Raw genomic sequence first — 16,384 nt, 5'->3', positions numbered from 1 at the left:
ATTACCACATAAAAATTGACAAATGCTACAGGAGATAGCTCTACTTCTGGCTGGGAGCCTATCATTACCAATTCTGGGCGCTGCCCTATGGTCTCTCCACAGACCCCAGAGTGTTCTCCAAATGTATGGCAGTAGTAACAGTTCACTTGAGACTGCAAGGATTCCAGGTGTTTCCATATTTAGATGATTGTCTCCTTACTGCCCCCACCAAGCATATACTACTACTCAGCTTGCACTACGCCTTACAGCTGACACGGCTCTTGGGTATCTCAATAAACAAAGAGAAGTCGAAACTAGTACCTTCTCAAAGCCTAGAATTCTTAGAAGCAACATTTGACATGAAGTCCTGTCTTGCCGCTCTTCCTCATCACAGACTACAGAGGCTAAGTTCTCAGCTCCGGGTAATACTCTGTCAGGACAAGTTTCCAGATCATTTAGTCCTTCAACTGCTAGGGTCAATGGCAGCAACAATCACCATAGTCCCTCTAGCCAGACTCCATATGAGGCTACTACAATGGCTCCTAGCGTCATAGTGGTCCCTATTAACACATCCTATGTCCCACCCAATAACAAACCGTTGCAAGCAGGATCTGAATTGGTGGATGAAGTCGGAAAAGGAGTTATGGAGTTGTCCTTTCTCACCCCCCTCAGCCCAAGGCCGTATTGACCATGGATGCATCCCCGATGGGGTGGGGGTGCATTTTCAGGGAAAGACAGTCCAAGGCACTTGGTTCCCCCTTAGAGGCTAATTTGCATATCAACATCCTAGAACTTAGGGCGATGCTTCTGGTTTTGCAAGCATTCCAGTCTGCTCTCCCACCAGGGACAATTTCTATCCACTCGGACATGTCTCTCGTGTGGTATATCAACAAATGGGGGAACCAGATCCTACTCGTTATGTTGGGAAGCCATGAGAGTATTGCAGTGGGTGATAGCCTCCAACCGCTTTCTAGTAGCAATGCACATTCCCGGGAATTCCAACATGATTGCAGACAAACTGAGCAGGTGCATTCTCCTGCCTCATGAGTGGTCTCTCAATCCCAAGGTAGCATCAGAGATTTTTCGTCGCTGGGGTCAGCCTTGTTGCAATTTATTTGCATCTGCCAACAACCACAAATGCAGCAGCTACTTTGCCCCAATCACCCCTCAAGGGGATTCCCTGAGAGACGCTGTTGTACACTTTTTGCCCCCAGGACTGCTTTATGCCTTCTCTTCCTTTCCTCTGATTCCACTATTTTTAAAGAAAGCACATTGGTTGAGAAGCAAAGTAATCCTCATTGCACCCTATTGGCCCCGCCAAGTCTGTTTTCCCTTCCTTTGGCCTCGCCTAGTTCACCGCCCATGGACCCAACTCCAGTATTACTGTCACATCCACAGGGGTTGGTCCATCGAAAAGTATCGAGCCTCAAGCTGACAGCTTGGTACTTCCACTTCCAGTAATTGCCAGGCAAAATAATCTGTCTTTCCCTGTACAAAAAATACTTCTAGCTTCCCATAAACCATCCACAAGGAAAATTAATTATAGTAAGTGGAACAAATTTGTCTTGTGGTCTTAAGAAAAAGAACTTGACCCCTTTTCAGCTCCAATTAATACAGTGCTGGAGTACTGATCAACCTTACTCCATTCAGGAGCTTCAGCTTCTACTATTAGAGGCCATTTAGCAGCTATCTCAAATTTCCATAATGGTTTCAAAGATTTCTATTTAATATCTCGTTGTCTGTGCAAAACCTTCTTAAAAGGAGTCATGCATTTAAAACCGCTCTTTAAAGAACCTGACGCTAGTCCTTCATACCTTGACTCGTCAACCCTTTGAACCAGCTGCCACTTGGAAGACTTTATTCCTGGTAGCTATCACTTCAGCTAGGAGAATGTCAGAATTACAGGCCTTGTGTGTAAAGCGCCCATACATAATTTTTCACAAAGAGAGAGCATCTCTTCAGACTTACCCCTCCTTTCTACCCAAAGTTGTATCAGATTTCAATATTAACGAGTTCATTGACCTGTCAGTTTTCTTCCCAAATTTTTCTAACAAAGGAGAATATTGTTTGCATTTATTGAATGTACATAGACAATTGGGTTTTTACTTAGGACTAAATCATTCAGGAAATCAGACAAATGTTCCTGTCTTTTTCAGGGACCAAGTTAAGTAAGTCAGTTTCTAAAGTCACTTTGGCAAAATGAGAGACTGCATCTCCTTTGTCTATCAACAGAATAAAATGTGTTTAACAACTAAAGTCAAGGCACATACAACCAGATCAGTTGCCACTTTCATAGCCTTTCATTCGAAAGCTTCTGTGGATGACATTTGCGCAGCAGTTACTTGGGCTACCCCTCATATCTTTATCACTCATTACAAATTGGACATGGTCTCCAGGGGGAGAGCATCCTTTAGCTCAATTGTGCTCAGGAATATCCTTCCATAGGGCCTCCCAGGACATAAATTAGCTAGGGACTGTGTCCCATCTGTCATAAATGAATGAAGATTGACAACATCAGATAAAGAAGTTATGTTCTTACCATAACGTTCCATCTGTGTTGTTGATCTTCATTCATTCATGACATCCCACCCTCCTGGCCCCCTGCAAAGACTCCTGGAGGTTCAGATTTGGTCCTGGTTGCATGATAGGGCATTTGTTAAGACAAAGTCTCCACTTTCTTATTCTTGCGGGCAAACTCGATTTGAAGACATGAGGAGAGGGGCACTATGGGTAAACTTAGCTTGAGAGTTAATGGCTGGCGCGAGCTTGTTATATCAGCCGAGTCAGTTCCAAGGATGGAACCGAAACCCATCTGTCATGAATGAATGAAGATCAACAGCACAGATGGAACATTATGGTAAGAACATAACTTCTTTTTCACTGGCTTTCTCTGCTGAGTTTCTGTTTTCACAGTGGGAGAGCTAGAACTAAGCTGCTACTCCATGTGCAGCCATTTGGAAACAATTCCAGGCTGTTCTGTATGTCTACTGTATTCTTGTCTCTTCTTCAGACACATTAGTCTATTTTGCTAATAATTTTGTGACACACGCCTTACAGTCCTTGCCCTTGATATTTTCTGGCAGTGCATGTATTCTTTTTTTCTTTCTGATGCAAGCTTCATGGTCATCTAGTATTGCTTCCTTATATTCCATTCCAGCCTCTGCAGCTATTACTTTTGCTTTAAGTAAGTTATTTCCTTTGATCATGTTCTGAAGGAGATCTGTATGTTAATTTGTGACTTCATTGACCTAGTTGATATTTATGTCCATGTCCCTCATGTAGTCTTCCTGTCTTGTATGTTTTTTTTTTATCTCTATAAATATATCCTTCAGCATGGCTTCTTCCAGTCTTCCTCCTAAGTACGAGCCCCCCTCATTTGCTATATCTGATATTTATTTTCTTCCTTGTGCACGCTTTTTTTTCTGCATACATCTTTATTAAATTTTCACGTATGACAAAGGCAATCGTACATTTATATAAATGAACATACAAAATGATACCACTTTAGTTGCAAACAGTTTACATCATAGATACCATTGAAACAACTGTAGTTGCAAGCATTATACATCACTTATAAAACATCCAGTCATTGTCAGTTAAGCATTATATGGCTCATTCAAATCCTGCCTCTTAAACCTCGTTCCTGCTGTGCATATATTGTTCCCACAATTCCCACTTTTTCCTATGCAGTTTGCTCCTGCTCCTTCCCTTTTCTAAAGATCCCAATTCCAGTTGTTTTCTCTCTGTTACTATATTCACTACTTGTAGTAAAGTTGGTCTAGACTTTGATTTCCATTTTGTAGTAATTGTTTTTTTGGCAGCCACCATAATTAGACTCAGCAAGGCTTTACTATGTCAAGGCAATTTCGATTCTGTAGCATAACTCAAATCATCTCCCCAGTCAGTCCAGTCAGTTTTCCTAGCATCTCTGATAGAGCGGTCTGCAGGGAATCCCTAAAGTCTGTCAGCTCATTATACTCCCAAAAAATATGTTCCCAGCTACACTTTCTTGCCCATCACACCTCCAGCATTTGCTATCCACCTGAGGAAAAATTATTTGGAGTCTACTTGGGGTATAAAAATATCTATGTAAACACTTCCAGACAAAGATCCTAAATCTTCTAGTCTTTGTTGCATATTTGGGAAATAAACATTTATCCCCCCATTGTGTGTGAATTGCTATCCAATCTCTCTTCCCCATCCTTTCTAAGCTTCCCTGATTGATTCTTATAATTATCATGCATTTTAATATGCTTTACTAATTATTCCTTTTTTAATGGCAGCTTCTGTTCTAGATTCTATTAAAAACTCTAACAGTGCTGGTCTTTCAGTTAGGACACCCCCCTATTTCTTTCTCTTTGTTTATATTCTGATATCAATCCTTGATGGCGAAGGCAGTCTCTAACCTGCAGTCCAAATAAATTATTGGCCTCTTCCCATTCTATTACCTTTCCCTTTCTAGTTATTTGCTCCCAATACCTTGGTTCCCTTCCCTTTTCAACAATAAATTCCAGCCTTCTCTTGCCTGTTATCTGTATCCCTGACCACAGTCATCCCCATTGGCAAAACCTCTTTTCTCCATTCTCGTTCTGGTTTGGTTCTTAGAGTACTCCCTGCTATTATGAGTATAATACTCTGTATGTTTTTAGTTGTTCTCCTTCTCCTTGAGAGTCTGCATCCAAAATCCCAATCTTTCCTTATTTCTTGAGCTTCCTCCCTGTGTCAACATCATTCCTTTCCACTTTGAATTATAGATTTCTGCTTGCGCTCGGTATAAGAGTCTTAACTGTGTTGCTCTAAAATACCCCCTCAAATTAGGTAATCCTAATCCGCCTTGTTCTATTGGTAGAATTAGCTTATCCCACTTGACCCTTGCTGTCGTCCCTTCCCAGATAAAATCCTTCAACTCTTTTTTTAATTGCTATCCACAACTTCTCCAATTGATAAAATATACCTGACCTGTGTATAAGACTTCTTCTTTTGTCTTTTCCCAGTTAGGGGTCGCCACAGCGAATCACCTGTCTGCTCATGATTGGCAGTGGAATTTTACAGTGTTGAGTTGCCAGCCCAGCACCCAACCTTCCACAGAAGGCACACACATGCACGCACTCACACCTAGGGCTAATTTAGAGTGCCCAATCTCCCTACAGCATGTCTTTGGGATGTGGGAAGAAACCGGTGCACCCGGAAGAAACCCACACGACCACAGGGAGGACATGCAGACTCCGCACAGAAGGAAACCCAGCCAAGGGTCGAACCGGAGAACCTCTTGCTGTGAGGTGGCACCACCACGGCCACCCTAAAAGGACTAAAAACATTATAATGGCTTGTATATTAGTATCCATTTTATCATGTCCCCATAAATATGGATATTATCGGACCAATTGCTGTGTGGGCACAGAATTTACCGCTATTGGCTTTGTTTTTAGCTTCATTAATTTTGTAACTTTGTAACAGATTTGAAACTGTCTTAAAATGTTCCACAACACTGTAATCTCCCTTTCTGGTTTTGTCATGTATAAAATAATATCGTCTGCAAATAGAGACAGCTTTTCCCGACTACCATACCAATTATATCATTGAATTTCTGAGTCTCTTATTTATTTTTTTTGCCAATGGTTCTAAATATAATGTAAACAACAAAGGGGAAAGTGGTCAACCCTGCCTGGTTTCTCTACTCAAGCAGAAATTATTGGAGAGGACCCCACCCACTTTAGTTTGTGTCTCCGATCCCTATAGTCTGCTAATCAACCTTATAATTGTATCAGGGAAAGCAAATGCTTCCATTGCCCTGCTCATGAAATCCCACTCTGCTCTGTCAAATGCTTTTTCTGCATCAAGACCCACCAATAAAAGTGGTACTTTCTTACATCCTTATACAGGCTTCTGATCATACTTAGTTTTCCTTTTTTTTCTTTTTCTTTTCTTTATTAGTCATCCAGACTTTTTCCTAAGGCACTTGTTACCCCCTTAATATTTACTTATTTTGCACTTTTCAAGTATTTTAAGTTGTCCTACCAATGTTTAAATTCAACTACATTTCATTTTCTAGGGGAGAAGCATGAGAAACATCTTTGCATCATCTGCACCATGCTATAAGTGTTCATTTTAGCTAGAACTTGCACGTTTGCAGATTGGCCTAAGCCATTTTTTATCAGAAAACTCAATCACCTTCCACTTAAATTATTGCAAGGAAAACTTGTTAAAAACCGTGAAGTAATGTTTTACCTAGTTGTGTTAAATGCTGTAGTAAGAGGCTGGGAAAAGTGTTTTTAGAGGTTGACCCTGAATTATTATTTTTTCTTAAATACAGACAATTTTCTGTCAGGACATTCACCAACTATGCTAGGCACGTTTCAGGCTCTTTCTTCATCTGAACCATGGAGCAATGGAGCATGATACTGGCTTTTCAGTTCTTCATTCCACCGTCCACAAAAAAAAAAAAATTCTATGCCTCTGTCTGTTAAGTAGGCTTCTTCTTAGATTTAGCCACTGATGGATGACTCTTCTGTGGCCAAAGCTGATTCTTCAGCCCATAAGTCTTTTTTTCCTTAGATGTCTATGGTGTGGCTCCTCAGGAAGCCACTGAGGACCAGAGGGTTAGGCACATACTCTGTGGTTGCAGGTATGGCAAAGCCACTTTTGTTGGTCATGGAGGAGGGGGTCGAGGATGCTTTACCACATAGCTGAACTAATTTATCTGATTTTCAAGCTGGTTATCCCTTCTTTGAATCGGTCTGTTTCTAGGTGGTCTCCTAGAAAAAAGAATAGTTCATAGGTTGATACTAGGCTATCTGCCCTAGGGCATTTATAAGCCTAGCCAGAGTGTGTTTGGCTTTCGCCACCCTTTTAGATTAGTTGACTGTGCCTCTGTATAGTAGGTCACAGAAGATAGCCCTTTTAAGGTTAGTTTACTGTGCCTCTGTCTAGTAGGGACACAGAAGAGATCCCAGGGGTAAACCTACGATCTCCCATCCACTCGTCAAGATTTCTCTTGAAGAGGGTCATTGAGGGGCTCTGCCTAACCTGGATTGGAATTTTGTTCCAGAGTGAGAGGAGCCTCTGGGATATGAATCTGTCCCTCCAGCATGTCCTATTTATTTCTGTGCTGAGGTTTAAGTCCCTGGAGCATGTAGCTCTAAGGGATTTGGATTTCCTGAGGTGGAGCATGTCCATTAATTCTGGTTTGGACATGGCTTTACACGTCGGGCACAGATCGCCTCTGAGTAGGCGGTAAGCAACTGAGTAGAACTGGAGTTTCTTTAACCTAACTGCATAGGGCATCTGTTTGAGTCCCTTGATCCTCTTGGTGAGGTACTTTTGGGGGTCTTTCCAGTTGCTGCAAGTGTCGGGTAAGGCACATCCCAAATGGGGCATTGTATTCAATTATGGGCCTGATGAGTGATGAGTAGAGGGGCACAATGACCTCTCTTGATCTAGATGTGAACCCTTTCAAAGTTAAAACTGTTGCTTCTCCAATCTCTTTGACTTTGGACAAGGAAGATTTCTTTGGCTTTGCTAAAGGTTTATTTCCAGATTTTAGTTCCTTAAACTCCCTTTCTTCACTGACTAGTAAAAGAAAGAGAAGTTGCTCTCTTTTTCATTCTGAATCTTAGAAGAAGAAGAATTTGATTGAGAGTAAGGTTTGTCAATTAATTCTCCTGTTAAGGTTCAGATTCTGAAGTTCATGATATTTCAAAATCCTCACCAGAGGTTATCTTTTTCTAGAGCTGTTTCCAAAATAAAATTATTTTGGTGGGAACAGAGTGAAATTCCAGTATCCCAACAAAAATATTAAGATTTATTACAACTGGAATTTCTTCAGTCTGCATTTGTTCCCTCTGTTTTGTGAGCATTAGAAAATGTTTTCTTAGCTGCACTATAGCTGATAACCAATCTCCTGCCCCTAAAAAGTCTTTGATAGATTATATAACATACATCAGGCACATACATGTTTATTTTCTAATCGCTAATCTGATCCTGCGGTGATTGCTGTTTTAACAGTCCATGAATGCTACTCCTATTCCTTCTAACAATGATGTGAAGCTTTTGATAGATTTTGTAAAATGTTTTTTCTTCTTCTGCTACTTGTACCTTCAAAATTCTAAATTGGCAGGCTTAAATTTTTCTGCGAATACACCAATAAGTGCCCAAACTATAAAGCGGTGATCAATATTGTAGCCAAACGAACAAGCGACCAAAAAAATGTAAAACACTTGATTTATTGTTTTAAAATAAAAAAACAAAGTTTAGCGCTTTCACCCACTACACGGGGCTTCCTCAGAACTCACAAAACAATTAAAATTAGATACTTAAATGCCTTTTTAGGTGCCAAAACATGTTCAGAAATTTAAAGCAATACAGCTACAATTCAACAATATACATGAAACTATTAATGAATAATAAGGTGGAATGGGAGTGCTAAAATAAAATTCCTATCTCCACATAACTGTCGCTGTTACAAAGCATAGGATGTTCAACTAAAAATCTTGTTACTACTGATAATAATGACAGATTGTGTATCCTATACATCCTATAAATAACCAAATGTCTAAATGACTGTCTATTGTCCATCATAACCTGTCAAATATTTCATAAAGATTTGATATAAAACTTGAATGACAACTATAATACTTATTGAATATTTAATATATTTTATATATACGAAAATAACAATTGCTATGATAAAAAGTAAAAATATGTCTGCGTGCAATATGATATATTCAATTAATGAATTTGTTACAATAATTATATAAATATATACAATATAAAATGTATAAATATTGTAAAAATTGTAAAAAAATAATAATAAAAATATTATGAAATTACACTAATGTTATAAAATGTTGTGAAATTACATATGTCATAATAATAAAAATTTTGTTGAAAAGATATTTATGAAAAATCTATGATAAAAATCAAAACTAAACAAATTTTATGTAAGGATGTTATTAATAAATTGGTATAATTGTAAAAATTGATATAAAAATTATTACAAAAACTATTATAAAAATTATCATAAAAATTATTTATAAGTTCTAGCGTATAACAGGGGTTTGATAGGTATATGATCGTTTAAACCTGGGGGAGTCGTGGCGTCTAAATATATTTGCCACCATACTTCTCTGTAACTCAACCTACTTTTAATGTCTCCTCCCTTAGGGTCTGTTTTAAGTATTTCTAAAATAATAAATTTAAAATAATGGTCCTCTCCTTCATAAAAAATGTGCTTATATAGTGCATTGTTCATGTCCTTTGTTTTTATACTGTATAAGTGATCATAAATTCTTTTCCTAAGTTGTCTCTCTGTCTTACCAATGTAAAAACTAAAGCATTTTTGACATATACTTAAATAAATTACTAATTTGCTGTTACAATTACCTGACTTACTATTCACACTGCTTTTCAATTCATTGTTTAAATTGATTGTTAGCTCATCCAACATGAATTTACATTGGTTACAGATGCCACATTTTAGACTTCTATTTTTAACTAATTTCCTGTTTGTCTTCACTTCTTTTTTATATTCCAAAATTTTCTTAATAATGTTTCCCATTTTAAAAATAAAATTGGGTTTCGTACCAATAGCGTTAATAATTTGAACATCATTAAATACTAGATGCCATGAATCACATATAATTTTTTTAATATAACTAGCTGCCATGTTGTACTGAACTACGCAAAATTTGTGATAGCTGTTACTAGTAGTCAATTCTGTATTCCCCTTCACTAATATTGTACCAATCTCCTGTCCTGTAAATTTGTTGTTGATACCTAGTAATGATTGGTATCTAGTGCCGCGTAATTCAAAAACATATTTTATAGTGGTATCCATCATGCTACTTGGATATCCCCTTTGTAAAAACAACTTCTTTATATATTCTAATTCTACCCTTAAATCATCATCATCAGAGGTCATGCGTGCTGAACAAATGCATTGACCCTTGAAAATGTTGTTTTTTAACTTCTCAGGATGGCAACTAGTATAGTGTAAATAACTATTGGAAAATGTTTCCTTCCTATAAATGGATGAAGATACCTGATGTGGTTCATATTTAATTAAGGTATCTAAATATGGTACGCCTGTGTTATTATAAAAATGAGTGAATTTCAAATAATCACTACTAGAATTTAAAAAATGTATAAATGACTCTAATAATATCGTGTCTGCTCCCCATAAAATGTAGATGTCGTCTAAAAATCTTGAATAATATTTAATATGTTTGTAAAATTCACTCGCAAATAAAAAAAAATTTTGTCTTCCCAATAAAGCATTACCAAATTGGCATAAATTGGGGCACAAGCAGCACCCATAGCGACACCTCTCGTCTGTTTAAAAAGTTCTCCTTCAAAATATATATAGTTATTGTCAAGGACTATAGACATCATCTCCTGTAATAAACATATCTCATCCCATTCAAGGTCTCTGTGTTTCCTTATACTATTGCTGAAATGCTCTAGTTTTTACGTTGGTAAGACAGAGAGACAACTTAGGAAAAGAATTTACGATCACATATACAATATAAAAACAAAGGACATGAACAATGCACTATATAAGCACATTTTTTATGAAGGAGAGGACCATTATTTTAAATTTATTATTTTAGAAGTACTTAAAACAGACCCTAAGGGAGGAGACATTAAAAGTAGGTTGAGTTAGAGAAGTATGGTGGCAAATCTATTTAGACGCCACGACTCCCCCAGGTTTAAACGATCATATACCTATCAAACCCCTGTTATACGCTAGAACTTATAAATAATTTTTATGATAATTTTTATAATAGTTTTTGTAATAATTTTTATATCAATTTTTACAATTATACCAATTTATTAATAACATCCTTACATAAAATTTGCTTAGTTTTGATTTTTATCATAGATTTTTCATAAAAAATTTTCAACATCATTTTTATTATTATGACATATGTAATTTCACAACATTTTATAACATTAGTGTAATTTCATAATATTTTTATTATTATTTTTTTACAATTTTTACAATATTTATACATTTTATATTGTATATATTTATATAATTGTAACAAATTCATTCATTGAATATATCATATTGCACGCAGACATATTTTTACTTTTTATCATAGCAGTTGTTATTTTCGTATATATAAAATACATTAAATAGTCAATAAGTATTATGGTTGTCATTCAAGTTTTATATCAAATCTTTATGAAATATTTGACAGGTTATGATGGACAATAGACAGTCATTTAGACATTTGGTTATTTATAGGATGTATAGGATACACGATCTGTCATTATTATCAGTAGTAACAAGATTTTTAGTTGAACATCCTATGTTTTGTAACAGCGACAGTTATGTGGAGATAGGAATTTTATTTTAGCACTCCCATTCCACCTTATTATTCATTAATAGTTTCATGTATATTGTTGAATTGTAGCTGTATTGCTTTAAATTTTTGAACATGTTTTGGCGCCTAAAAAGGCATTTAAGTATCTAATTTTAATTGTTTTGTGAGTTCTGAGGAAGCCCCGTGTAGTGGGTGAAAGCGCTAAACTTTGTTTTTTTATTTTAAAACAATAAATCAAGTGTTTTACATTTTTTTGGTCGCTTGTTCGTTTGGCTACAATATTGATCACCGCTTCATAGTTTGGGCACTTATTGGTGTATTCGCACAGTGTTTTTACGTTGTCAATTCTGTTTGCCTTTTTTTACAAGGCTTAAATTTTTGTTGGACACTTTTGAGAATACGAGGAAGTTAACTGCTAATCTTCCTTCAAATAATAAATCTTCTCTGAAGAATTTAATTACTTTTTGTCAGGGAGCCAGACATGCTTTAAATTGTTCTTATAATTCTGCTAATGTTTTATCAAGAGCAGCAGCTACTGGCTCAGTGTTGAGGAGATTTGCATGGTTGATATTCTAAATGCTCCCCTTGATGAAGAGGTATTGCTTGGCCCTTCTGCTGCTGAGGTCCTGAAAAGATTTGTTGAAAGAGGAAAATTAATTTAGGTTGTTGCCCAGATTTTTCAGTCCTCCTTCTCTAAGCTCATTAAGAGATTTCCTTCCAATTCAGGACTCTTTTACAGGAAACAAAACAAACAGTCTCAGCAAGTTACAGGCAAACAGACACTTCAAAAGGCAATGGAGAGGAGGCTTAAAATGAAGGGGGTGCTCCCAGAGTCGAGGACAAAGTCAAAATGATTATATGCCTCTTTTAGAATCCCTGCTCCCTCTGGAAATCCTTTAAATAGTTCCCTAACTTTAGATCTGCATTTTCTCATTGATATCAGATAATGTTAGACAAAAGAATTCTGAGAGTTATTAGGAAAGGATACAGATGGAAATGGGAGTGACTTCTTCCATTTCAAGGGAATCCTCCTCATCTGCCAAACCAGACTTCTGTGTTTCATTTGTTGTCCCTCGGGGTCATAGAACCAGTGCCCACAGGTCAAACAGGGAAAGGATGTATTCTAGTATTTATTTGGTGCCAAAGAAAGAAGGAAGGAACTTAAGAGACTAGATATTCAGACCTTTCCCTTTCTCAGCCTTTGTCATTGTCCTAAAGTCTAAAATGCATTATCTTCATTCCGTGATACCCCTCATACTGCCTGTCAGTTTTCTGGTATTTCAGGTGTTTTTTGCAGTTTTCTATATCTGGCTTACATTTTTAGTTATATTTATTATCCTTCGTATTATCTACAGCATCATGGGTATGTACAAAGCATCTAGCTCGCTGCGTAAGATGTTTATATTTGCCCTTATATGGGCAACTGCCTTATATTTGCAGTCTTTCTCAAAATGTCAGGAATATCTGATCTGGGTAAAGGATCACCTTCATAGTCATTCCTTCTTGCGGAGTAGTATTTCCAAGATTCCTTCTGGCTACATCCCTTGAGAGGGCTTTTTTTCTCCTCTGGAGAATGTAAATCTCTGCACAGAACAGTTCCTGATTTTTTGTTACTGACTTCAGTCAAGAAATACTTCAGGGTTCTAGGTTTCATGGGTTCCGTTATTCTCATGATTCCCCCTAGCCAGACATGACATGAGAGAAATACAGTGGTTCCTTAAATCAGTCTGGTCCCAACACTAGCACATTCTGTAAAAAGAAAATTATAGGGGTGGAAGGAGCAAGTATCTCTCAATCCTGGGTTTCCCTTCATCCAACTCCCACTCAGTCTTTGACCATAGATTCCTCAGACTTTGCTTGGGAAGCAGTTTTCATGAGGGTAAAACTTCAGGGTCTGTGGGACTAACAGGGCAAGCCAAAACACATACACATGTAAGAGATAATGGCAGTACTATATCTGGATAGATCCTATCTCCTTTGTAGACTGTTTTGCTAGACTGCCATGTAGCAACTCAATGCATTTTGACCCTCCAGGTTCCTTACAATGCTGTCAGAGCAAAACATGGATGCAGACAAGCTGAACAGGACCATCACAGACCTCAGGAGTAGAAATTGTACTTTGGGAGGGTGTTCTAGGAAGCAATCCATTTGTGGGGAACTGTTTAAATAGCTCTGTTGCCTCCATTCACAACAGACAGCTGAAGAGATTCTGCTCCAGGATTCCTTGCAAGTGGGCTTGGAAGATAGATGACTTCATTTAATTTTCTCCATATCTTACATACTACTAAGAGGTGACCTGTGCCTGGCATACAAGGCATCCTCTGACCCAGTACTGATAGATTTACTGCACTTCAGCAAGTCAAATGGCATGAGAAATACTCTGTCTAGGGATGTAAACCTCTTCTGCAGCATCAACAGAATGTTTCAAAGGGACTGGTATATCTCACAGTGGATGTCACTGTTCTGTAACAGTCTCCCCATCCACATAAAACAAAGTTCATCCCCGTCCATATTCAACAATAACTTGCATCTATGCATGGGAAACAGAAAATTTACGCCAGAACTGCCACCTTTACTACTAATGGAGAAAGGTGGCCCCCTTATAAATTAAATATTTACAGGCCTTCATGGGGTCTTTAAGGAGACACTTAAAGATTACCTGTTTTTAATGACAGACAGGTGGGCAGCTTCAGTCACTGAATATCTGATTCAATAAACTTGGGGCAGTGATTATTTGAGGCTTTACTAAGCAGTTGGAACAGCCTGCAGGATCCATATTGGATAACAGTGATATGTCTAAGGTTGCTTAAAGATGAACTGCTTTTAATGACTGCTGGATGGCCATCTTCAGTCACCTAAGTAGCTGGTTTGATAAACTAGGGGCAGCAGTTATTAGAGGCTCTGCAGAAATGGTGGGAGATCCCGGTGAATCTGCATTGGATAACAGTATTTTTGGCTTAGGCTTCTTAAAATTGAACTGCTTTTAATGACATCCAGATGAATATCTTCAGCTGGTATGATAAAACTTGGATCAGCAATTATTGAGACTTTGACAAATTTCGAGAAAAGTGTGATGAATCTGTGCATTGGATAACAGTGATGTTAGCAAAGGCTGCCTTGGTGACAGCCTAGTTGGGAAGGGGGAACAAGTATGTGTGCTTGTAGGAAGGAACTGTGGATAAGGAGTATAGTGCTCTTACATTGTGTGTGTGTGTGTGTGTGTGTGTGTGTGTGTGTGTGTCTGTCTGTGTGTGTGTTGTAGCTGAAGTAAAAATAGCCAGATTATTTTTACTTCACTTTATAGATGCATGGTGAAAAATAATCTGTTATTTTTTTTCCGTTCTAATGTAGAATTTTTATTTAAAAGTAGTAATAATGCACAGTTACTGTGTCATTTTATCCAAAACTCAGCTGTGCAGATATATATATGTAAGCATATTTAAAGGATCCATTTATTACATAGGAATGCAGATTTTTTTTCAGTTTGCTTTGCATTATATCGGACTTGTTTGGTTGATGTATGTAGAACACCACTAAAACAGATCATCCGCATGTTTGTTTAGATATGTTTTGTGTGTGTGCATGCGTGTGTGTGTGTGTGTGAGTGCGTGTGTGTGTGCGCGTGTGTGCGTGAGTGAATGTGTACGTATATATGCTGTTGTGTGTGTTGGGGGCAGTTTAGGTATGGGGCGAGTTGCTGGTAGCTCATGTAAGATCTCTAACAGTGGGGAAAGGAGTTTATTCCTCACTGTTGTGCAGTTGTGAAATTAGTATATATATAATTAGCAGGAATGTGGGAGATGTAGGGGGTCTTGTGTCTGTGCAAAAACACTGTTTTAATTCTTTAACACAAAAGCCAGCAGAAGTAGCTGGATATAACCCACTCAAAGTAATGCAGGCTGCAACACAGTTGTAGAATGCAGAATCCACTTTATTAACTTCAGAACATAAAAATCCAAGGATGAGCACTTTCGTCCAGAAAGATCTAGACTTCATCAGACAGTTTACCCCACATAGTCTATTCCTTTTTATACAGTTCAAACAGGAATTTCCACCCAGTTATGAACTAGTCAATTATGTCATTAGAAGCACAATATTTACAGTCACTGAATTTAAAAAGCAGACAAAATATTCAAACTGAAAAAGTTCATGGAACACACCACCCTACAAAACACACTTTATATAAACACTGCTTCAGAAAATGACAGTGTACAATAAATATTTAAATATGTTGAATATGTTAAAACAATAATATGTGTAATTAAATACTAAAAACTAGATATAGTAGAACATGTTAAGAGAAATAAATACACACAAAAAACATATTTCTCCATTATGTATTTCAACATTTTAAATCACATGTTCAGTATGTATTATGTTGAAATATATTTATTTCTCTTAACATGTTCTACTATATCTAGTTTTTAGTATTTAATTACACATTTATTGTTTTAACATAATCAACATATTTAAATATTTATTGTACATTGTCATTTTATGAAGCAGTGCTTATATATAGTGTGTTTTTAGGGTGGTGTGTTCCATGAACTTTTTCAGTTTGTATATTTTGTATACTTTTTAAATTCAGTGACTGTAAATATTGTGCTTTTAATGACATAATTAATTCATAACTGGGTGGAACTTCCTGTTGAACTGTATAAAAAGGAAGTAACTATGTGGGGTAAATTGTCTGAAGTCTAGATCTTTCTGGACGAAAGCGCTCATCCTTGGATTTTTATGTTCTGAAGTTAATAAAGTGAATTTTGCATTCTACAACTGCATGGTGATTTGCAGCCTGCATTACTTTGAGTGGGTTCAAGCCAGCTACTTCTTCTGGCTTTTGTGTTTATCTGCTACAGTTTGTAGTTTGACTTTTTTGTTGTAATTATTTATTTGTTTTTCAATGTTTTGATGCTTTATTTTATTTGAGGTGATCTATTGAAACGTCAAATTAGTGCATTTCAATATTAGACCTATATATTTATAGAAAGAGAGAGGAAAAGGTGTAAAATTTAGCAAATTGATAATGTGCTAAGTGAGAGTGAATGAAAACCTGATTTCTGTGAGAGCAGAAAACT

At 37.0% G+C, this 16,384-nt stretch overlaps 1 protein-coding gene across 7 annotated transcripts in view; it reads left to right on the top strand.

The window, feature by feature from the left end:
- The window catches only part of PPP3CB (protein phosphatase 3 catalytic subunit beta), a 1,778,441-nt gene that overhangs the window by 1,524,157 nt on the left and 237,900 nt on the right, over positions 1-16,384 (top strand). The window lies entirely within an intron of this gene.

This window comes from Protopterus annectens, chromosome 14.part0 (genome assembly GCF_019279795.1).
Source record: "Protopterus annectens isolate FY-2018-M chromosome 14.part0, PAN1.0, whole genome shotgun sequence".
Classification (NCBI taxonomy): Eukaryota; Metazoa; Chordata; order Ceratodontiformes; family Protopteridae; genus Protopterus; species Protopterus annectens.
This window is presented reverse-complemented; position numbering and strand designations above follow the sequence as displayed.